Source organism: Aotus nancymaae, unplaced genomic scaffold (genome assembly GCF_030222135.1).
Source record: "Aotus nancymaae isolate 86718 unplaced genomic scaffold, 86718_ANA_hifiasm-v0.15.2.pri h1tg000007l, whole genome shotgun sequence".
Classification (NCBI taxonomy): Eukaryota; Metazoa; Chordata; class Mammalia; order Primates; family Aotidae; genus Aotus; species Aotus nancymaae.
The window spans coordinates 32880613-32904634 of NW_026988418.1; the positions used below are offsets into that span (position 1 = coordinate 32880613).

Consider the following 24022-nt stretch of genomic DNA (forward strand, 5'->3'; position numbering starts at 1 on the left):
TTCTTCCAACTATTCTCTACAGAACAGCAAGATACAAATGCAAATCTTATCAGATCCTTCTCCCACTAAGAAGCCTCACGACATTTCAAAATGAACTTCCATCGTGTGTGTAAGCCCATATAAATTATTCAGAACATGACACTGAAATTTACACAGTGAATGGAGACTGTAACATAATTTTAAAAGAGCAAGAAGAGAAATCTAAAAACTATGTATGTGTAGGTGTGTTTTTATGTGAGTTATGTGACATAAAAACTCAAGGAAAACAGTTTAAAATCCTTAAGGTGATAAATTGAATAAAGTACAGTGAGTACATGAAATAATTGGAATCACAAGTACTACTTTTGGTAAAAATATGAACAATCCTAGTCAAAAATTATTATTTTACATATGAAAAACTAAGTATCAAATAGTTTAGGACACTTACTGGTTTGCATCAGAATTAGGGTTAGAATAAGGATTTCCTGACATCTTAATATAGTTATAATCATGGTGCTTTATACAAGTTATGTATAACTAAGTAACATAGACAATTCAGTGAAAAAATTCTCAAACCAACCATTTTAGTGGCAAACTACTTTTATGAGGAAAATAATTTTATATAATCATACATTTTATGTTGACTATGTTTAGATTAGATGTTCATTGGAAGATATTTATGTGTGTATATGTGTGTGTGTGCGTGCACACACTCGTGTGTAGATACTGTGAGATAGCAACCAGCTTTGAATACTTTAGGATATGAGACATTTATTTAATAACGTTTACTAAATTTTGCACTAGCATGATCAACCATTCTGATACTAAAGCAGAAAAATAAAGTATTGTTTCACAGAGATATACCATAGATCTTCATTATTTTAAATCTTTGTAACTAAAAATATATTAGTGCTTTTAGCTCTATTAAACATGACCTTTTTTTAATAGAGCATAATTGTAATGTATAAATGACAAATAATTTTTAATGTTATATATTCTTTTTGTAGTCAGAACAGAAAAGCGTTTCTGAGCCATAGATTTACTAAGAATGACAAGATATTTTATTGTTAAAGGAAGCAGAGTTGATGTCTGGTCATGTTTATTATAACCTACCACTGTGCTATTTAGAACATAAGTGTCACCATAGAAGATATTTTATGAGAAAGATGAGTTGTCAGTTAGAAATCACCCATATGGACTGTCTAGTAAAGCATGAATATGCTTGGACTTTTCTTTCTGATAAAACTTTAAAAATAAATTTGAATTGTCAGTTGACTAGGAATGGATATTTTCAAAGCAAAGAATTCTAGAATTGTCTGCCTTAGGAATGAGCAGGTTAGAGTCAAGATAAATCCTCAGATACAGCTTGACAGCTTACCACAATAAATGTTAGGAAGCACTCTAAGAGCAAAAGAAGAGAGTAACTTACATCCTGAGGAAGTTGGGAAAGATTTGCAGAAGGAGTGACATTTGAACTGTCTTAAAGAGGGATGATTGATTTCTCCAAGAGTGAAGGTTATTCCTGCAGAGGAAAACATTTCCAAAAGCATGGAAGAATGCAAAGGCATCATGGATGTGTGTTGGGCAGGAAGAAGTTGACCATATAGGGTAGGCCATGAAGAAACAAATTAGAAAGCGATTTAACATGTCAAAGCAAGAGAAGACAAGGTCCAGCATTCCAGCATTGTTACAAAAAGGTGGAGCCACATTTTAAAATCTGACTTATTTGTAGCATTGAAAGTGGGAAAGGATAGAAAATATAGAGTGGATGATGCTTCCCAGGTTTAGTGCAGGACATGGAAAAGTGTCGATTCATTAGCTGAAAAGTGGAAGTACCTTAAGGTAAGTTTCGGGGAAGAAAATAATGATAGCATATGTTAAACATTGTTATACGTTTAAAGGACAATGAAAACAACAGTGGATAAGAGTCTGTATAGAGGGAAAAACTTACTGAGGAAAACAGTTTCATGAGATTTACTTGAAATGTAAACTTTTAACAAGAAAAAAAGCCTTTTGTCTGATACTCTGATATTGAGATTGTATGATTGTATGCATTTACTATATTTCTTTTTAAAAGTGGAAAATTTCAGGCCGGGTGCGGTGGCTCACACCTGTAATCCCAGCACTTTGGGAGTCCGAGGCGGGTGGATCACGAGGTCAAGAGATCGAGACCATCCTGGTCAACATGGTGAAACCCCGTCTCTACTAAAAATACAAAAAATTAGCTGGGCACGGTGGCGCGTGCCTGTAATCCCAGCTACTCAGGAGGCTGAGGCAGGAGAATTGCCTGAACCCAGGAGGCGGAGGTTGCAGTGAGCCGAGATCGCGCCATTGCACTCCAGCCTGGGTAACAAGAGTGAAACTCCATCTCCAAAAAAAAAAAAAAATGGAAAATTTCTTTGAAATACTAAGATGACCTTTAACTACTTTCTATCCTCTACCCAATTATGTCTACTGTAATTTTTACCAAGCAGCCCATCAATACTCATGAGAACTTAGAGGCAAGAAGAAAAAAATATTTATTATACTAAATATGTTTCCTTTACTATGATTGGGGAAAATGTATTTTTAAAATATAAATAAAATGCTTAATAAGGTAAATGACTACTATAAATTATCTAGTATATTTACTCATTTCAGAGTGCCCATCTTTTCCCCTGCTTAATACCATATGCTCTCAACTGCAGTACACACGTATACACACACACAAGTACAATATATACAAACTCATTTAATGATTGTTTTTCTACTATCCTTAAAAACTAATGGGTGGTACAGGGGAATGATGAAATTATGTTACTTTTCTGCTTCAAGTTAGATTTGCCTCTTGCTTCAGAGATGGTCTAGGAAAATAGTTGTCGCTCCTTAATGAGAAATCAGGTGCATTTTGTCTCCATCAATGTTCATTTCTGTACCTTGTCTTGTTCTCCATATATCTAGAAAATGTGAAATAGAAAAAGGATTTGTCCTGAATGCATTCATATGTTAATCTCACTATAATTGCCAGAGGTGGATTGAGTTCTAATTGGGTTCCTGAAAGAATGTGAAACATTGAATTTATATTGCTAAGAAATTATTTGGTCTATGGCATTCTATGTCAGTAAGAAACATAAATATTCTTGATCTAAGGCTTAGTGCAAAATTTCAAGCCCACTCAACAGAAGTACTACCATACCAAGAGACATTTCCATTTGAAAAGATTTTGTTTTCTAAGATTTTGTTTTCCACTAATGGAAAACAAAAGAAGTATTTTTCCCATTTATCATGCATTATAAATACACTTCCCTAAAAACCCACAACAAATGAAAGATAACATAGTAAAATCTTGTCAATTCCATTAGTCTTCAACATATAAAAATGTACCCTTTGTTTTTTATATATATATATATTTTTTTGTTGTTGTTGTACTTTAGGTTCTGGGGTACATGTGAAAAACATGGAGGGTTGTTGCATAGGTACATACACGGCAATGTGGTTTGCTGCCTCCATCCCCTCGTCACCTATATCTGGCATTTCTCCCCCTGTTATCCCTCCCTAACCTCCCAAACCCACTGTCCCTCCCCTATTCCCCCACAACAGACCCCAGTGTGTGATGCTCCCCTCCCTGTGTCCATGTGTTCTCACTGTTCAACACACACCTATGAGTGAGAACATGTGATGTTTGTTTTTCTGCACTTGTGTTGCTTTGCTGAGAATGATGGTTTCAATTCATGCATGTCTCTACAAAGGACATGAACTCATCATTTTTTATGGCTGCATAGCATTCCATGGTGTATATGTTTCATACACCTTGTCCAGTCTATCATCGATGAGCATTTGAGTTGGTTCCAGGTCTTTGCTATTGTAAACAGTGCCGCAATGAACATACATGTGCATGTGTCTTTGTAATAGAATGATTTATAATCCTTTAGAGATATATATATACGTATATATGTATACACGCATATATATATACGTATACCCAATAATGGGATCACTGGGTCAAATGGAATTTCTATTTCTAGGTCCTTGAGGAATCGCCACACTGTCTTCCACAATAGTTGAACTAATTTACACTCCCACCAGCAGTGTGAAAGTGTTTCTATTTCTTCACATCCTCTCCAGCATCTGTTGTCTCCAGATTTTTTAATGATCACCATTCTAACTGGAGTGAAATGGTATCTCAATGTGGTTTTGATTTGCATTTCTCTAATGACCAGTGATGATGAGCATTTTTACATATGTTTGTTGGCCTCATGTATGTCTTCTTTTGAAAAGTATCTGTTCATATCCTTCACCCACTTTCGAATGGGTTTGTTTGTTTTTCTCTTGTAAATCTGTTTTAGTTCTTTGTAAATTCTGGATATTAGCCCTTTATCAGATGGATAGATTGCAAAAGTTTTTTCCCATTCTATTGGTTGCTGTTTCACTCTAATGATTGTTTCTTTTGCTCTACAGAAGCTGTGGAGTTTAATTAGATCCGATTTGTCTATTTTGGCTTTTGTTGCCAATGCTTTTGGTGTTTTAGTCATGAAGTCCTTGCCTATGCCTATGTCCTGAATGATTTTGCCTAGGTTTTCTTCTAGAGTTTTTATGGTGTTAGGTTTTATGTTTAAGTCTTTAATCCATCTGGAGGTAGTTTTAGTGTAAGGTATCAGGAAGGTGTGCAGTTTCTGCTTTCTGCACATGGCTAGCCAGTTTTCCCAACACCATTTATTAAACAGGGAATCCTTTCCCTATTGTTTGTTTTTGTCAGGTTTGTCAAAGATCAGATGGTTGTAGATGTGTGGCATTACCTCCAAGGCTTCTGTTCTGTTCCACTGGTCTATATCTCTGTTTTGGTACCAGTACCATGCTGTTTTGATTACTGTAGCCCTGTAGTATAGTTTGAAGTCAGGTAGCCTGATGCCTCCAGCTTTGTTATTTTTGCTTGGGATTGTCTTGACTATGCGGGCTCTCTTTTGGTTCCATATGAAGTTTAAGGTGGTTCTTTCCAGCTCTGTGAAGGGGGTCATTGAATCTATAAATTACTTTGGGTAGTATGGCCATTTTCACAATATTGATTCTTCCTAACCATGAGAATGGAATATTTTTCCATCTGTTTGTGTCCTGTCTTATTTCCTTGAGCAGTGGTTTGTAGTTCTCCTTGAAGAGGTCCTTTTACATCCTTTGTTAGTTGTGTTCCTAGGTATTTTATTCTTTTTGTAGCAATTGTGAATGGCTGTTCGTTCTTGATTTGGCTCTCTTTTAAGTCTATTATTGGTGTATAGGAATGCTTGTGATTTCTGCACATTGATTTTGTATCCTGAGACTTTGCTGAAGTTGCTTATCAGTTTCAGGAGATTTGGGGCTGATACAATGGGGTCTTCTAAATATACAATCATGTCGTCTGCAAATAGAGACAGTTTGACTTCCTCCTTTCCTAACTGAATACCCTTTATTTCTTTTTCTTGCCTGATTGCTCTGGCTAGAACTTCCAATACTATATTGAATAGGAGTGGTGAGAGAGAGCATCCTTGTCTAGTGCCAGATTTCAAAGGGAGTGCTCCCAGTTTTTGCCCATTCAGTATGAAATTGGCTGTGGGTTTGTCGTAAACAGCTTTTATTGTTTTGAAGATACGTTCCATTGATACCTAGTTTATGGAGAGTTTTTAGCATAAAGGACTGTTGAATTTTGTTGAAGGCCTTCTCTGCATCTATTGGGATAATCATGTGGTTCTTGTCTTTGGTTCTGTTTATGTGGTGGATTACATTTATAGACTTGTGTATGTTGAACCAGCCTTGCATCCCCGGGATAAAGCCTACTTGATCGTGATGGATAAGCTTTTTGATGTGCTGTAGCATTTGGTTTGACAGTATTTTATTAAAGATTTTTGCATCTATGTTCATCATGGATATTGGCCTGAAGTTTTCTTTTTTTGTTGAGTCTCTGCTGGGTTTTGGTATCAGGATGATATTGGTCTCATAAAATGATTTTGGAAGGATTCTTTCTTTTTGGATTGTTTGGAATAGTTTCAGAAGAAGTGGTACCAGCTCCTCTTTGTACATCTGGTAGAATTTGGCTGTGAACCTGTCTGGACCTGGACTTTTTTTGGTTGGTAGGCTATTAATTGCTGCCTCAACTTCAGCCCTTGTTATTGGTCTGTTCAAGGTTTCAACTTCTTCCTGGTTTAGGCTTGGGAGAGTGCAAGTGTCCAGGAATGTATCCGTTTGTTCCAGGTTTACTTGTTTATGTGCATAGAGTTGTTTGTAGTAATCTCTGATGGTAATTTGTATTTCTGTGGAATCAGTGGTGATATCCCCTTTATTGTTTTTTTTTTTTTTTGCATCTATTTGATGCTTTTTTCTTTTTTATTAATCTGGCTAGCGGTCTATTTTGTTGATCTTTTCAAAAAACAAGCTACTGGATTTATTGATTTTTTGAAGGGTTTTTTGTGTCTCTGTCTCCTTCAGTTCTGTTCTGATCTTAGTTATTTCTTGACTTCTGCTAGCTTTTGAATTTTTTTGATCTTGCTTCTTTAGCTCTTTCAATTTTAATGATAGTGTGTTGATTTTCAATCTTTCCTCGCTTCTCATGTGGGCATTTATTGCTATAAATTTCCCTCTAGACACTGCTTTAAATGTGTCCCAGAGATTCTGGTATGTTATGTCTTCGTTCTCGTTGCTTTCAATGAACATCTTTATTTCTGCCTTCGCCAGTCAACATTCAGGAGCCAGTTGTTCAGTTTCCATGAAGTTGTGCCATTCTGAGTTTGTTTCTTAATTCTGAGTTCTAATTTGATTGCCCTGTTGTCTGAGACACTGTTTGTTATGATTTCTGTTCTTTTGCATTTGCTGAGGAATGATTTACTTCCAATTATATGGTCAATTTTAGAGTAGTTGTGATGTGGTGCTGAGAAGAATGTATATTCTGTGGATTTAGGGTGGAGAGTTCTGTAGATGCCTATTAGGTCTGCTTGGTTCAAATCTGAGTTTATGTCCTGGATATTCTTGTCAATTTTCTGTCTCATTTATCTGTCTAATATTGACAGTGGAGTGTGGGAGTCTAAGTCTCTTTGTAGGTCATTAAGAACTTGCTTTATGTATGTATCTGGGTGCTCCTGTATTGGGTATATATATATTTAAGATCATTAACTCTTCTTGTTGCATTGATCCTTTTACCATTATGTAATGCCCTTCTTTGTCTCTTTTGATCTTTGTTGGTTTAAAGTCTATTTTATCAGAGACTAGGATTGGAACTCCTGCTTTTTTTTTTTTTTTTTTTTTTTTTTGCCCTCCATTTGCTTGGTAAATATACCTCCATCCCTTTATTTTGAGCCTATGTGTGTCCTTGCATGTGAGATGGGTTTCCTGGATACAGCACTCTGATGGTTTTTGACTTTTTATCCGATTTGCCAGTCTGTGTCTTTTAATTGGGGCATTTAGCCCATTTACATTTAAGGTTAATATTGTTATGTGTGAATTTGATCCTGCCATTTTGATGCTAGCTGGTTGTTTTGCCTGTTAGTTGACACAGTTTCTTCATTGTATTGATGCTCTTTACCATTTGGTACATTTTTGGAGTGGCTGGTACTTGTTTTTCCTTTCTTTGCTTAGTGCTTCTTTCAGGAGCTCTTGTAAGGCAGGCCTGGTGATGACAAAATCTCTCAGCAATTGCTTGTCCATAAAGGATTTTATTTCTCCTTTGTTTATGAAGCTTAGTTTGGCTGAATATGAAATTCTAGGTTCAAAGTTCTTTTCTTTAAGGTTGTTGAATATTGGCCCCCTCTCTCTTCTGGCTTATAGGATTTCTGCCAAGAAATCCACTATGAGTCTGATGGGCTTCCCTTTGTGGGTAATCCAACCTTTTTTTCTGGCTGCCCTTAGCATTTTTTCCTTCATTTCAACCCTAGTGAATCTGATGATCATGTGCCTTGGGGTTGCTCTTCTTGAGGAGTATCTTTGTGATGTTCTCTGCATTTCCTGGACTTGAATATTGGCCTGCCTTGCTAGGTTGGGGAAGTTCTCTGGATAATATCCTGAAGAGTGTTTTCTAGCTTGGATTCATTCTCTCCGTCACATTCAGGTACACCTATCAAATGTAGATTAGGTCTTTTCACATAATCCCATATTTCTTTGGGTCTTTGTTCATTTCTTTTCACCCTTTTTTCTCTAATCTTGCCTTTTCATTTTCTTTCATTGAGTTGATCTTCAATCTCTGATATCCTTACTTCTGCTTTGTCGATTCAGCTATTGAAACTTGTGTATGCTTCACGAAATTCTCATGTTGTGTTTTTCAGCTCCATCAGGTCATTTCTATTCTTTTCTAAGCTGTTTATTCTCCTTAGCATTTTGTCAAACTGTTTTTCAAGGTTCTTCGTTTCTCTGCATTGGGTTAGAACATGTTCTTTTAGCTCAGAGAAGTTTGTTACTGTCCACCTTCTGAAGCCTGTTTCTGTCAATTCATCAGATTCATTCTCTATCCAGCTTTGTTCCTTTGCTGGTGAGGAGTTGTGATATCTTGGGGGAAGAGAGGCATTCTGGTTTTTGGTGTTTTCATCCTTTTTGCTCTGGTTTCATCCCATCTTTGTGGATTTATCTACCTGTGGTCTTTGTAGTTGGTGACTTTCGGATGGCGTCTCTGAGTGGACATCCTTTTTGTTGATGATGAAGCTATTGTTTTCTGTTTTTTAGTTTTCCTTCTAACAGGCCCCTCTGCTGTAGGACTGCTGGAGGACCACTCCAGAGCCTGCTTGCCTGGAGATCACCTGCAGTGGCTGCAGAACAGCAAGAGTTGCTGCCAGTTTCTTCTTCTGTTATCTTCGTCCCAGAAGGATACCCGCCATATGTCAGCCTGAGCTCTCATTTATGAGGCGAGTCTTTGGATAGATGGGGGTCAGGAAGCTGCTTGAGGAGACAGTCTGTCCCTTATAGGCGCTCAAGTGCTGACCTGTGAGCTCTGTTGTTCTGTTCAGAGCTGCTGGGCAGGTACGTTTAAGTCTGCTGCAGCAGAACTCATAACCACCTTTTTCCCCAAGTGCTCTATCCTGGGAAGGTGGGGCTTTATTTATAAGTTCCTGATGTGCTGCTGCCTTTTTTCAGAGCTGCCCTGCCCAGCAAGGAGGTAGCCTAGTCACAGTCTGCCAGCAAAGTCATTGATGAGCTGCCGTGGTCTCTGCCCAGCTGCTGTGTGAACTTCCTTGTGGTTTTGTTTATAGAGATATAGTTAGAACTGCCTTGGTAATGGCCGTCTGCCTCAGTAATGGTGGACTGCCTCTGTAATGGCGAACTGCCTCAGTAATGGCAGACTGCCTTGGTAATGGTGGATTGCCTCCATAATGCTGGACTGCCTCAGTAGTGGTGGACTGCCTCAGTAATGGCAGACACCCTTCTCCCAGCAGAGCTGGACCATCTCAGGTCCAGCTGCCCTTGCTGTGAAACTCTCAATCCAGAGCGTTTCAGATTGCTGTTCTTTGTGGGAGTGGGACCCGCCAAGCCAGATCACCTGGCTCCCTGTTTCAGCCCCCCTTTTTTTCATTGAATGGGCAGCTCTGTCTCCCAGGTGTTCCAGGAGCCAGTTGAAAAGCCCTCCCAGATTAGTGTGAGATTTTGTGCGGAGACCCACTGCGCCGGCTGAAACAGCCATGCTGGACACTCGTGGTGCTTTTCAGCCCAGGAATCTCCTGATCTGTGGGCAGTAATAACTCATTTGGAAATGTGGTGTTCACTCACCCTCTGCATTGTTCTCACTAGGAACTGCACTCTAGATCTGTTCCTATTCGGCCATCTTTCTGTACCCTTTAATCATTTACATGGTTCTCTTATAATGAATCTACCTGCTGAAAAACCATGGCCAGTAGTAAACTTCCAAAAATATCTTGATTATTTACACACTGTGCTGGAACTGTACATGAGTATTAGCCTAATTATCAATGTGAGACAGTTCCTATAACTAAAATTGAAAAACTATGGCATTGGCAGTTGCTCTTATACAAGAGGTGAGAAGGGAATTCCCAGAAATGACGTTTAAAGGCAGTGACTGGTGAAAAAAACATTTCCTATTTGTAGTCCATTGAGTTAAATCAACAAACTAATATTATAAGCATAAATCAAAAGCATAACAAATAAAGATATCAACTTAAAACACTTTAAATTACACTTTGCTTCACTAAACTGACAAAGATTGAAAATAAACCTAACATCTGCTGGCATTGGTGCAAGAAAATAGACATTCATATATAGTACTCTGGGGAATATCCATTTGTAAAAATAATTGAGCAATTTTGCAATAATTAATCAGGAAGAGTACAGTGTTCAAATCCTTTCAACCTAGTAAATTTACACAAGTTTATATTTTAGATTGCTTATTAAGGCATTAATTATAACTTGAAAAAATGATAATATAATTTCCTAGTATAGGAAGAAGATTGACCAAATAAATTAGTAGATAAATTACAACAGAGTATTCAGTCTTCAAAAAAATGTTTCAAGTAATATTTAATTATATAAGAAAAACATTCACAGTATAATGCTAAATTAAAAAGCATGACACAAAACAATGTATTAATTCTTCGTAATATATTTGTGTATTAGTGTGTGTGTGTATGTTTGTGTATGTATGTAATATACAAAAGTACAACCTTAAATGAATGGCAAGAAATACTCTACTATATTAATAGTGCTTTATTTCCAGATTATAGTAGTATCGTAAATTTTATTTTCTTATTTATGCTTTTCTGCAATTTCTAAATTCTTAATAAACATATATAACTTTTATATTCTGAAGAAAATAGAAATTTAAATAGCAAAATTCTGATTAAGTAGAATTATTTGTCCAAAATATCTAAGTAGTTCTGTCAGTACTCTTACTTTTTGGTCTCTGTGTCAGTGTGCTAATGTTTATTAGTAAAGTATCACCCAAATATATTTCACATGATCTAGTGGCTAATAGTGTACTTCCTAGAGTAATATAATTTCTATTTTTATCCTTTCTCAAAGGCTCTTTAGTTTACATCCATAATGAATTTATGATATCCATAGTAACATAAAGTACTTTCTCTTTTCCACTATATCTCATTCTGCTTCATCTGAATGAGATATACCCATTCATTTTCACAGGATGTCCATCATATCAATTTTTCAAGACATTCTTGAAATCTTTACTTGATCGTTTGGGTAAAAATTTAGTTTGCAGTAGTTTATTATGATCATTATGTGTGTTGCTCAAAAACGCTGGGAGTGATTTCTTCTTCTGGGTGTTTATTTCTGAAAATGAGTGTGTGCCTTATTGGTTTTGTTCTCTCTGTGGAATCATACATGTTCTTTAGAGTATCTAATTTTGTAATCTTGTTGAACATTTTTTTACCTGTATCTGAAATTGTAGTCTTAAATCCTCTTCAACAAATTGGTGTATCTAAGTTCAAACAAAATTTATATATTTGCTTTATTCATTTATTTATCAGTACAAAAAAGAATTTCACTGAGAACATTTTGTATGTCTGCCATACAATGTCTGCCATCTATTAGGAGTACAAATAAAAGACGGTCTGTGGTCTAATAAACAGCTCAGGCTACCTCTAGAGATTGACAAGAAAACAATGGTAAAAGTCTATACCAGAGTTGGGCTCTAGGTTCTATAGATGTCAGAGAAGAAGCTGCTGAAGACAGGTGTTGTATTAAATTTCTAAAGCTGCCCCAACAAATACCACAAACTGAATGGCCCAAACAACAGAAATCATTACCTCAGAGTTCTGGGGGCTAGACACCCCAAATCAAGGCATATCACTATTGGCTTCTTTTGAGGGCTATGAAAGAAGGCTATGTGGTTCTGGGACTCTCTCCTTGGCTTGTAGATGGCTATCTTCTCCCCGTACCTATTCCCATCATCTTCCTTCTGTGGACCTCTGTCTTTTCACAAGGCTTTCTTTTTAGAAGGGCATCAGTAACACTGGAACATACTCCAGTACAACTTCATCTTGATTAATTGTATCTGCAACAACCCCTTTCCAAATAACATCACACTCTGAACTACTAAGCGTTAGGACTCAACAAATAAATGTTGGGAGGAGCATCATTCAACCTATAACAGATTGGAGGGAAATTTTTCTATGAAGTTAATCCTGGAGTTTAGTTGAAAATGATAAGGAAAGTAATTCAGGAGAGATGAGCAGGCAAGACAGTTCAGAAGAAACAGGAAAATATGAATGTGCAAAGGCATGGGACATAAGGTGCCTGTATGGGAGGCTTGTATGTCCAGCTCAGCAATATGTGATAGTGAAGGGAGCAGAGAGCTAGCGAAGAGTTGTATACATATTCAGAGTGGAATTTTAGAAATAATTATGCTGGTAGCACTATGATTTCTTCTGATTAAATTCTGTCCACCAGCAGGACCGCATTATCTGAGCATGCTTTTCTCATTCTCTTCTCTTAATTCATTCAAATCTTGTTGCCTTTCATCATCTTCTGAATAATTTAATTTAGTAACAATTAAATTTTATTTCAGGAAGAAATGAATAAATTTCATTTATGGCATTTACTACAACATGAATCAGGATAAGTATTTAAATATTCAGGATATTGTAAATTGTTGTTTGAAATTGTACTTTGATCTCATAGCATAGACTAACAATAAAAAAAGTCAAAATAGTAACAAAATCTCTCAGTTTGAAAATGAACTTCTGATTCTTCCATTTCAAGCATTCACGAACATTTCATTTAACAATTGTTAAATCTGTAAATGCATTCACATATGCCTTTAACTTCTTTGCAGAAGGATTCTTTAATTAATTCTTTTATTTTAACTCTTCTTTCAGCCTGAGGGTTACATTAAGCAGGCTTGTATGTTTCATGAATCTCTTAAAAATCTTTCTAATTATAAAGTAGCTGCCTAAATTCATACCCAAAGCAACTTAGTTTATTAAAAGATTATCACAATAAAACCCTGGTTATTTAGTTGAGTCTCAAAATTGTAGCATTTGTTCTAAGTATCCTGAAGGTACAAGTACAGCCATCATCAGCATTAATTAAAATACTAATAAACTTAGAAGATATCAGAAGTTATCTATAGTTATATTTGAAGAATGAGCATAAAATAGCATGAAATATCATCTTAAAATGCTTTCTCTACGTTGTTTATATCAGGCAGAAAAGATAGGTCTCTTATTATGTGTTGTGAAGGGCATCATATTAACATTGTGTCTTATCACAAAAGGCAAGGAATCTCTGAGATGGGACAACTACATAGAAAAATGATTTCCTGCTAGTACTTTCTAAAGCTCCCACTCAAATCTCTGGAAGAAGGTGTGAAGTAAAATGCATCACGTAAAGTAGAAATTTTACCAAAATAAATTTTGATCATCAGTATACTCAAAGTTTTATTAAATAAAGTATTTGATTAAAACACATTTAAAAGTACTCTTCACACCTATGGCTTCTCAATAGACCATGCCAAATCATTGATCTTTGTCTTGATAACTCATTCATCATTAAGAACATAAATCTTGTTCTACAGTATGAAATTTTTTCAGGTGATATTAAGGTGTAAGAACATCATCTGAGTAATATATTCAAGGATCAGATAAGTGATTAGACTGAGGGTCCTTCCAAACTTCAGAGTCCGTCAATAAAATAGCCTGTATCTGACTACTTTCTACTCCATTCTTTATTCTATGTCTTTTTATTCTGTCTTTTATTCTGGGTCAATGCTTCAGATATTCTTCAGAAACTAATTACTTTAGGTTATTACCTTATGAAAGTTAGATCTCTGAGAGTGTCCTAATGCTTAGAAATGTGTTTCTTCATGCTACTCTTGGCTCAGGTTTACAACTCACCTGGAAGCCAAACTCTTCAAGAAACATAAGTGAAATAGTTTATTATTGATTTAGAACTTGTTTCTGAACTTTGGCTAATTTTGATCTGATGTTGTGATCTTCTTTCTACTGTCCTTACATGTATATTTGCATATTTAAATAAGTCAGTAGAGAAAAAATTCAAGAGACAATTTGTAGGAAGAGAAAAACAGAAGTACTATAGTGTAACTAGATATGATGAGGACAGATTTTGAGTGAGTTTATATATGCCACTACTTAGTACAAATCTTCTCTCAAGGATTTTTTTCTAGCTTGATCCTATAATCCATAGGTTGATTTTTTTAGTGTTATGATGACTATAATAATGGTGAAGTGTAGAAGGCAGACCAGGAAAGCAGCATTATTTATAGTATGGAACAGTTAGAGAAGGTTTAAAAAAAAAAAAAAAAAAAAAGACAAATTTAAGCTCCAATAAGTGCTCCAAACTCAAATTCTGTGAATTTTGTTTAACAATGCACACTATGACTAGAAGATAATGACCTGAATAAATTAAAGAGTGAAACAACATTCTATCAACCAAAAAGTTCCAATTTACAGGTTTCTGTAACATCAACTACTGTGATGTTTTAAGATCTACAAATTATAATTACAAATAAAAATCTTTCAATATTATTTTTTAAAATATAAGTTTTACCATGGTTTGGTAGGGTTGACATAGATGAAGAAAATAGATGAATTATATTCTGTTTTGGTAGTGATGTAAGCTAGAGCATAGAATAGGAAAAGTGTCTTCATGGAAATAGAAAGTAGAATAACTAAAAAGTTAGGTTAAGGAGAACTTGAATGTCAAGCTAAAGAATCTTGTAGACCAGCCTTTCCTAAAATGGGTAATTCAGAATACTAATGAAGAAAGGTTGCTTAATGGGTGAAAAAATACAGTTAGAGTGAAGGAACAAGTTCTAGTGTTCAGTAGCAGAGCCAGGCAACTCTTATTTAGCAAGTATTTATTGTATATTTCAAAATTCTTAGAAAATTTAGAATGTTACTAACACAAAAAATGATAGAAATTTGAAATTATACATATCACAATTACACTGATTTGACTGTTATCCATTGTACACTTATGTCAGAATATTGCATGTACCCCATAAATATGTACAACTATGTGTATCATTAAATTTTTAATTTAAAAGTTATCTAGAAAACATTAGTTTGAACAAAGATAAATGTAGTTTTTTATTTATCACAAGACCTCTGTCTTAGTTCATTTGTGCTGCTATAACAAAATACTGAGTAATTTATAAGCAGTAGAAATTGATTTCTTACAGTTCTGGAGGCTAGGAATACAAGATCAAGGTGCCAGCAAGCTCAGTGTCTGGTGAGAGCCAGGTCTCCCCTTCCAAGGTGATGTCTTACTGCTGCATCCACAGGATGGAACTGTTGCTGTGTCTTCACGTGGCAAAGAAACAGAGGACAAAAGAGCCTCAATTAGTTTCCTTTAGCCCTTTTTTAAGGCATTAATCCATTCATGAGGGCGGGGTCCTCATGACATAATCACTTCTCAGAAGACCCCACCTCTTGATACTACCGCATGGTGATTAAGTTTTAACACGACTTTTGAAGAGGACACAAACAGTCAAACCATAGCAATTTACATGAGTCCTTTTTATGCTAATGCACATGGCTTATTTCTAAGAGGAAGATGTAACCCAGGAACGTGATCTGGGAAATACTGTTGTTAAAAATGTAGACTCAGTGAAGCTTTTAAACTGGGGAATGGATGTTCATTTTAAGAGGTTAATTAATATATTAAATGTATGTATCAATGTGTAAAAAGGATAAAACTCTAATATTTGCTTTTATAGCAATTATAATTTGCAATTATGGATTTATTTAAATAACTTGTTGATGTTCATCTCCCTTACTATCCAATAAATTCAATAGAGCAGGAACCACAGCTTTTTAACTCATTGGTATTTGTCAATATATAAACCAGTACCTAACATAGAGCAGACAATTAATAAATATTAATGTCTAGAAATAGTGTACTTTTATACAGTATTTTCATTGACATTACTACTAAAAGATGGCAAGGGTCTGAATTAGATTGAATGGTAAAGAAAGGAAAAGAAAGTCATAAAATATTTAATATAAAAGGAAGGAAGGAAAAGCAAAAGAATACTGCAAAGTACAGAATTAAGATAATTAAACTATAACTAATCAAATCAACAAATTAAGAAGGAAAGCACAGCGTCTGGTAAGGAGGAGTAGGAGCTTAGTAAATATGTCCAAGCTCTGCTTTTGATAAGCGGAGTTTTATTTAAATTTGGCATCTCATTAAGCAGTTAGAAGCAAAATCAGGGATGATGGTCTATAGTCAGAATCATTCATAGAAAGAAGCTCTTTGAAGTCAGGAGATTAAAATTTTTGGGAAGACCTTGTAGAGAAAAAACAGAAACACAGCTGTTCTTAAAGGAACTAACTCATCTTAAGTAGAACTTAGGAATATTTAATAAGCTCCTTCTTGATAACAGGCACTATGCTTTTATTCTTGATTTCATGTTTTAATTGCTGATATGATACATCAGCATTAAAGACCAGAGGAGTTTTGTCCCAAGAACAGTCCATTGATCTTGATGAAGAAAAACTCGTTTCCCTGTATTGATAGCAAATCGAACCATGTACAGGGCTTATAGACTTTCAGATATTGTGGTAAGATGAAAACAAACCCATGAAATCTGAGTAGTTTTCACATGTGATAATTTCAACAGTTAAAATATCAAATAAGCCTCAGATGCCCCTTTTGGAGTACCAGAATCACCATGTATATTGTCTTGATAAAGAGGTTTCAGAAATGTACCTGAGGATCAGTAATGATTTTAAAGATGTTCTTGAAGCAGGACATGGAATGAGGCTGGCAGATTTCCATATCCCTGTGGCACACTTAATGAGGAAAAAGGTTGCTCAGTGAATAAATCAGATACATTTGTCATTTGAAAAATGCAAGACTGTGCCAACTAATGAGGACAGCCAGGATATTTGTCACAAGAAATCTTGGAAGGATTGAACTTTCCTTTGTCCCTTTCTCTTTCCAGGTATGAAATATTAGGCATGGATAACATAAATGAGCATTGGTCTAAAATTCTAGAGAAGGCATAAGTATTGAAACTTGAATCTTCTTAATACATATGTTCTCATTGTCTCTATCTGCTACAGGCATAATTCTCAAGTGGTTGAAATTATCTTTGGTTTAAATTTTCAAAAGGGAAGGATTTGAAGAAGGTAGCAAGATGAGTCTCCCTGTTATTCACCTAGGTTAGGCCATGCTAGCACACAGTGCTGTTCAAATGCATTTGACTCTGTTGGAGGGTATTGAAAAGGAAGCTATTGACTGCACACTGTGGTTGTAGAAAAAGAAAAATCCCTGTTAGGTATTCAGTTTAAATTGAAAACGATATTATTCACGAGACAAGGGAACCCATGCAACATTGTGGAGAAACCAGAAAAGGATGTCCTTATCTTTGATTTTAAGAAATTTACTGGAAGGGCCTTAACGGAAAGAGATGAATACCTTTTTTCTTCTCGCCTTTTTTGATCCATTTGAAAAACCGAGAATCTAAGAATTCCTCTTTTGGATGTGTGCAGACATGTGGTAACACAGGAAACCGGATTGTTACTGATTGAAGTCCAAATGCTGGGTATAAAGCAACATGTCTCTGATGTCTACTGGGCAGTGGCCATGGTGTGGGAAAGTGTAGATATGTACTTCTATCTATTACATGTGTAACACATTTGTGCTTTCTTGTGTATTATGCTCAGCTTAGTTTCTGAAACACTTTCTCCATTCTACCATATGGTATGCTCATCCTTTTGACATTAAAAGATCACTGGATAAGCAAATTATTTCCTTTGCTGCCACTTCCTCATGATGTTTTGTGCCTATAAACTTTTATTTTACATAAATCATTGTTGTGTGTGTGTGTGTGTGTGTGTGTGTTAGAATGTCTGGTAGGTGCGTGTCTGTAAATTTTTATATGCTGATCTATAAACATTGCTATTAAGGTAATACAGAGTCTACTAACAGGAAAATCAATGGCTTTAGGGCAAAGATATATGAGATCCAAGCCAAGGTCTACTAATTATTCTGTTTGTGACCCTATGCACATCACAGACTCACTAAACTTAAATTAGTTTATCATCAAAATGTAGAAAATAATATATGATATATTTCTCATTTAAAAAAAGGTGATTGTATATTAGTTTGAATTTTTGCAAGTATTATACAAATAAAAGTAATTACAGTCATCTTTTACACCCACATTCATTTGCTTATACAGGTAATATTTTAATTTATCTACTTTAAATCATAGACTTGGTAAGTTACGAGAAATACGTATTTTTGAAAAGGCTAGGCATGGTCTCTATCCTCATAAAACTTTCAATCAAGTAAAGAGGATGGACATTGAGTGAATAATTAAAATATGATCAAAATGAATTGCAGCATATGGTAACATAGTGCCAAGAGTCATAACCTACATTGATGAATAGAAAGAAGCCATTCTCCCTTTTTAATTTAAATTTTTAAAGTAAGGGAAATGTACCCTTGTGCCTTATGCAGAGGCGGCCATAGTTCTGAAGGCTCTAGTATAGGAGAGTCCTATAATCCTAAAAATCCAAAGGAAGCCATAAGTGTAAACAGCACAGAAAGCAATGAGAAGAGTGGTACCTGGCCAGGTTGTGCAGTGTGCTGGGTGTGACTCTGGAAGGCAAGAGTCAGATAATGGGACCATATCATACTTGGTAGGTCATAGGAAAAACTTTGGACTTTGCCTTGAGGACAGAGAGGAGACATTGAAGTATTTGTAGCAAAAGAGTGACATAATCATATTTGTGTTTTCAAAAGATCATCCAGTTACACTGTGGAGTGAGAGCCATAGAAAGAGAAAGACAAGAATAAATGTGAGAGTTAATAATGGTTTGAACTAGGTCAGTAGGCAGTTTAGATGAAGAAAAACAGGCTAGTTCACGAAATGTTTAGGGTATTTAATGTTTAGGAGATGGTAATTGTTAAATGTGGAAAGTGAGAGAACTGGAGGAATCAAAACTGATGCCAAGGTTTCTGTCTTGAAAAACTAGGTCAGTAGTACTCCTGTTGGCTGAAATTGGTAACACAGGAGGAGGAGGTTTGGGTAGAACACTAATTGCTAACACTAAGTAAATGCTTCCAACTTGAAGATACAATTTTAAGTGTTTTGTATGTATTCTAGTCATTTACAGATGAGGAAACTGAGAGAGGTAAAATAATGTGCCTTGGGTCACATAGCCAGGCAGTTTGCTCCAGAGTCCAACCTCCTGACAATGATAACGTGCTACAGACCTCTCAAGAGCATCATGCCAAGTATGTGTGTGTGATATAGAACTTCTGAAAAATGCACATCTTTTTAAATTGTTAGATGCCCATAAAACATAAAATAGAAATGACGAGGGAAGCAAATCCATGTTAGACATTTAAAAAAAGTACAGTCATCCACTTACCACAACTTATGTCGAATGAAGTGAGAGTTGGGAAAGGTGAATGATATTGTAAAGAAAAAGAGGGTACAATTAGAAGGATAACAGGTCTAGAGGACAGATTCTAACACTGTAACTCTCAGTGTCTGGGGAAAGAAAGTGACACCTCAAAAAATTGAAAGAGAAGAACCAAAGTGGAAGGATAAGTGTCAGAAGAGGTGATGACAGGGGTCCAAAGGAAGAGTATTTTTAAAAGGACAACATAGTTCTGTACCCAGAACTACTTGCTAATATATCAACTAAGGAAGGATTAAAAGGATAGAAGGGACTAAAATCAAAACTTCCTTTAAACATTGAAATTAACCTCTTGCTTTCCTAATGTATCTATTCTTATAACAAAGACTCCACTAACATTGAAATTTTAATCTCTCACTTTCCTAATATATCTATTTTTATAACGATGACTCCACTAAACTAAAAGGAATATACACACACACACACACACACACACACACACGCACACACATATATATATTCCTCTATCCTTGCAAATATATATATATATATATATTGCAATATATTTGCAAGGATAGAGAAAAATATATTTTCTTGCAAGGATAGAGAAAATATAAAAGGAGACATCAGCAGATAAGACACTTCAGAAGTTTTTAGAATATATAAAAGATATCATATACATTTATATAAATGCACTGTATACACATATATGTGTATATATATATGCAATGTAGATCTACATTGCATATATATATGTGTGTGTGTATATATATACACACACAAAAAAAAAATTGTACAAATTGCAAAGCACACTATTAGCAACATTTTCACAAAGTACCCACAAAGAGATATGAAAATTGATTATATACCACAGACCTTAGAATCTTGGAGATACTGGGTACCAGGCAAGAAATTGAAGAGACTTAGTATTGAAAATACAAAAACTGATTGAAAATCTCTCTATATATAATAACATGGCTATACCCTAGGCAGAAGATCAGAATATTTTTCCAGAATATCCTTTGACTTGCTACCAGATTAGTCTGCAGTAAAACCTATCAAGCCTACAAAACTTCCAATTAGCTGTTGAGGGTTTCATGCTTCAGTGTGGGAGGACAGTCCAGGATCACCAGATATTTGTGGACAGACAACCTTTACCATGAAAGATGAAGATCAAAAGAAACAAGCAGAAAGTAGAACTCAAATAATACGGGGAGCAAGGGAAAGAAGACAGAAAGTCTGTAATTAATATCTTCTGAGAGAAATGAAAATGATATGGCATCTTGTGACACTAATAGGATACTATGAAGAAAAGATCATTCAGGAAACAACATATAACTTGTTAGTAAAAATATGCTATTAGATAAAGGGTAAGTCAGGACATAGATTTAGGGGATAAAGTTGTGAAAATCTCATAGAAAATAGACTAAAAAGACAAATGCATGGAAATTTCAAATGAAAAAATACTTGAATTATAGGATAAGTCCAAGAGATAGGTCCTTTATCCAGTTAATAGAGATCAAGGAAAAAGAATTTTTGAAAAAAAAAAGAAGAATTTATCAATTAAATAATAACAAAAATTTAACAGAATGCAGGATAAGGGCTTCCAGAGTGAAAGGGCTCATCAAGTACCTAGTATGATGGATTTTAAAAAACACGTCAAAGTACATTGTCATGAATTTTCAAGAGTGAGGAAAAATAAAATTCTAAAATTTTCTGGTGGAGAAGAATGTAGGTGTGAAACAGGATTTTGAATAAGAATAGAACTGAGTTTCCCTAGAAACTAGAAAATATGATAAATGCAAACTTTTTTATTTATAAAGAAAAGGTATTTCTGACATGCAAGTCCTCAAAAAATATAGCTACCATAAAATCCTTTCTAAGCAAGTGAAGACAATGTATTCCACAAAACTGAAGGAATAAACTAGAAAATGACATGGGATCTAGAAAATAGAAAATATAACACAGGAAAGAAATGAAAAATTCACAGGATGTTAGTGAAGAGAAATTCTAGGATGACAGCTGGAAAAGCAACCACTCAAGACTGGATCAAAAAGATATATTATTCCCAAAAGGTTACTCCAGAATAGGGGTTAGGAGTCAAGGAGTAGCACTACAATCAAGTTATTTAGAAATGCAGGGGGAGGGGGGAACCTCTACAAAGTTGAAAGTTATTATTTGTGGGGAGCATAAATCAGGAAAAGAAGGAGTTGTGATTGAAAGTCCATAAACTAGATACCAGAGTCATCAATGAAAGAATGGGAATGTACAAGAGATATTGGTAAACAAAAGGTCTGAGGACAAGCATAAAGATATTAATAGTAGAGCATGAGACCATCAAATGAACAAGAACTTTACAAAGTGAGAGAAGAGGCATAGTTTTTAGAGTGCAAGGGGGAGACAGCAATCTCATCTTCCAATCCAGAAATTGGCTAATTAGCATGCGGTGTGAGAAAATCAGCATGCTCTAATTTTAAAGGCGATAAGGAAACTAATGGCATCAGGAAGAACCAAGTTTTAGTCGGGTCTATGAGAGTAGGGGAGTGAGGAGCATTCAGTGAAGAGAGACTGAGCCTCAATAAAGATGTTTATCATGGTATAGAAACAATCTAAGGGAGAAAAAAAAAGCCGAGCCAAGGGAATAGCTCAACTTGTTGTGGGATGAGCAAAGAAATAGAAAAGATGACTAGAAGAGTTTGAATTTTTGATTAATGAATGGGAAAGTGTCCTAAGTGAATAAAATGTCAAAAGTGTTGGTAGACAGTAAACATTAGCCAAATAGTTCAGGTGCAAGCCTGGCTATTCTGTTTTTCCTCTTGGATCATAATTTAAAATGTGCAATGACAGCCACACAGACATCAAGAAATAGCTACAGTGAGTGAGAGATGTTGGGCAACAAGAAGCATGAACAACTGATTTACTCCTCTGTAGATACATAAGCAAATGGGATGTGTGCCTTGGGTTAGCTCTATTGCATTACTGGGGGTGGTTAATGTGACGACTAGTTACTCAAATTAAAAATCTGGAAATCTTTCAAGACCCTCCCCTCTCTCCCACAGCCTCTCTTTCCACCTCTCATTTACTCCATCATCAACTTTTAGATTCTACTTCTTAAATATCTTTCCAATCCATCACTTCTCTTTATCCTCATTGCCACTACCATAGTCTGTGCTATCACCACTTCTCTTTACAACCACAATAATCACAACAAATATTTACTAAGTTTGTAATATATAATATGTTAAATACTTATGAGAGTGCATTTACTGGGTGCCTACTATGTGCTAGATCCAGGTAATGACATCAAAGGCATCAATCCTGCAATCCAGAATTTCAAGTAAGGTTAAATAAAATGATGGTTACAAAATTTTGCAGTTCTGGTTCCCAGAAATAAAAAGTACAGGAGTTTGAGGGATAGAAAGTAATGGAGAAGAAAGATCATCTTTTTAAATGTTTTTATTCAACCTTCTACAGATTACAATGTGCAAACAATCATCTACAAGTATTTACTCATGAATCTGTCCCTAGAATATCCTTTTTTATTAATTTCAGAAGTTAAAAGATGAAAAAGGATCACTTTGGGGTGAACACCTAACACCTCTTAAAGCATATTCTACTTGATTGCCTTCAAATAGTTCTTCTTTCCAACTTTTATTTTAGGGCACATGTTCAGCATTGGTTACATGGGTAAATTGTATGTTGCAGAATTTTGATATACAGATTATTTCATCACCCAGATAATGAGCATAGTACCCGATAAGTAGTTTTTTAATCCTCACTCTCCTTCCACCTTCCACCCTCAAGTAGGCCCCAGGGTCTATTGTTCCCTTCCCCAGTGTCCATGTTTGCTCAGTGTTTAGCTCCCACTTATAAGTGAGAACAAGCAGTATTTGGTTTTCTCTTCCTGCATTAATTTGCTAGATAATGATTGTCTCCTAATTGGACTTAACATGAGCAATTTTAAAAATAAAATGCTACATTGTTTTTTATAAATATTGCTAATTTCTGTATAAGAATAAATTTGTGTTACTAAGTAAAAATACATTAGCAAGTTAAATGCAAGTTTCAAATTCATGTTTATTAAGTTTTAATTCTGTACTTGGCAAACTGTACTGTGTACTGTAACTTTAAGCATAAATGAAACAAGATCTCCTCAGAGAACTTGCCTGATACCTGGGGAAATAGCACACACAATTAGGAAATAATATGATTAGTGCTCTAGGAACTCAGAGGAAGATGCTACTCATCTTTCCTGGGAAGACATTCACAGAGATAGTGACCTTTTCATTAAAATAAGAAGATTTTTAGCAAATTATTAGTAGCTGATGGTGATTAGAAGGAGAGTCCCAAATATATCCATTTATTCATTCACGCTTTAATTGGTTTATTCTATAATTGTTGGTGAATATATACTATATATCAAGCACCAAGATAAATACAAGAATGGACAAAATAATCACTGTCCTGGAGAAGCCTTACTATCTAGGAGAAAAATTACATGAAAAACAGTAGAGTGAATAAAATGTTGAAGGTGCCATGACACAAGTCTTTATAAGATTTAATGGCATTTGGTCAGTTTAACCTAGAGGAATAGGAGAAAGATGTGTCAGGAATGTCACAGGAATTTCTACCATAATTACAAGTTGTTTTCTCCCATATTACAAGGTTCATAAAGATAGATCCCCATTTAGAAGTGAATAGCCAATCCAATTATAATGCATAGTTTCAACAGGAGCTTTGTTCAGTGCATC

The 24022-nt window shown here is 35.3% G+C and overlaps 1 protein-coding gene across 11 annotated transcripts in view; it reads left to right on the forward strand.

The window, feature by feature from the left end:
* Window positions 1-24022, forward strand: part of LRRC7 (leucine rich repeat containing 7) — a 592672-nt gene that overhangs the window by 190296 nt on the left and 378354 nt on the right. The window lies entirely within an intron of this gene.